This window comes from Anarrhichthys ocellatus, unplaced genomic scaffold, assembly GCF_004355925.1.
Source record: "Anarrhichthys ocellatus isolate YVR2014 unplaced genomic scaffold, GSC_Weel_1.0 scaffold3422, whole genome shotgun sequence".
NCBI classification, from domain to species: domain Eukaryota; kingdom Metazoa; phylum Chordata; class Actinopteri; order Perciformes; family Anarhichadidae; genus Anarrhichthys; species Anarrhichthys ocellatus.
In genome coordinates, this window is record NW_022283396.1 from 4,104 (window position 1) to 5,733 (window position 1,630).

The 1,630-nt window shown below is 40.7% G+C and overlaps 1 long non-coding RNA gene across 1 annotated transcript; it reads right to left on the minus strand.

Moving 5' to 3' along the window:
* Positions 1-308: 308 nt before the first annotated feature.
* On the minus strand, positions 309-1,572 carry LOC116378933 (uncharacterized). Its single transcript, XR_004212362.1, has 3 exons — positions 1,448-1,572; positions 755-764; positions 309-668 (listed from the first exon to the last, which is right to left on the minus strand). It is a non-coding gene; the product is annotated as an uncharacterized LOC116378933 (long non-coding RNA).
* Between the last annotated feature and the right edge of the window lie 58 nt (positions 1,573-1,630).

Below are 1,630 nucleotides of genomic sequence, written 5' to 3' on the forward strand. Positions count from 1 at the left end.
ATGGGCTACGTTTACATGACGACGCTGTCTGTACGGCACCAGTGGGGCACGCTCCCATGAATGATCACATGCACGCTCCCATGAATGATCACATGCACACTCCCATGAATGATCACATGCACGCTCCCATGAATGATCACATGCACGCTCCCATGCATTAACATGCACGCTCCCATGCATTAACATGCACTCACCCATGCACTAAAAGACACGCGGCTGACCGGCTCAGTGAACAAAGAGAAGCTCTGATAAAAACAGAGACTTTACTCCTCTATATCTTTATATAGATGATAGTTATTGATCAGATATTAATGATCTGGATGTTTAATAGAATTCAAAGACACCTACAGTCACAATATTATTGTTATTTTCATTACCATTATAATAATTATATCAAATTCAGTATATCAGATTAACAAGCATTATTCACAATAAAATAATTATAAAGTCACATTTTTAAACAAATCTACATTGATGTTTTCGTCCTGCTGAGACAGACGGACAGATGGACAGTCTTTCTGTCCGTCTCTCATCATTCAGTCTTCAGGTCCTCGGCGGACATCTTTGTAGTTCAGGCCTCAGTGGGAGACTCGTCGTCGTCGTCTCCGTAGACGACGCCCTTCAGGTAGACTCGTTTGAACTCCTCAAACACCATGTCCTCTGGTTCACTGCAGAGACACACAGGGGAGGACAAAGACATCATCAACATCAACAATTATTATTGATGATCAATGATCATCATCAATGAGCTCACCTCTCTTTGGCTGAAGTCACAAGGTTCAGACCGGACAAAAAAGAAAAGAGAAAAGTGTTTACATGTAAAAACATAATCAAACATATTTAGAGAGAAATAAAAGTTTGAAGACATTTAGAGGAAGAAATTAAACTACAAACGCATTTCGGTCTTTATTTAAAGAAGCTGATTCATAAGAGCTGATGAGCAGCAAACCGGAAATGAATCTTCATCAGCTGCTGATGTCAGCGATACACAACAAGCTGCTTAACGCACGCAGGCAGGCAGGCAGCTGTTTCTTTTCTTTTTCTTTTTTTTTTTAAAAGGGCTCAAACCCGCACTGGGCTAGCTCCCACCTCAAAGGGTCTGGGGGCGACCCAAAGCTGGACCGATAAGTCTTTAAAAAAAATAATAAAAAATAACTAAATACATTAAATATTTAAATATTATTTAACCTGGTTGACTGATCCTACTGTCCTGTTCTGGAGCTCCTGGTCGTGGTTTGCTGCCAGTGGACGGGGCGATACTGCCCCTGACTTTGTTTACGTTAAAAGCATTTTTTCGGACGTTATCATTTTGTAATTTATGTAATTTGCCTTCATTAACACACAAATGCTTCTTCTTTAAAAAAAATCCTCCAACAGGAAATATTAAAGCGTTTTATAGAGTTATAAACATAAAGTCAAACAACAAGAAGGAGGAGGAGGAGTTTACCTGGTTCAGGTTTAGGATTCATCAATCTGAATGGGAGCTCCAGAGACACCTCACTTTGAAACACACACATTGGTCAGAGAGACACAGACAGAGAGAGAGACAGACAGACAGACAGACAGACAGACAGACAGACAGACAGACAGACAGACAGACAGACAGACAGACAGACAGACAGACAGACAG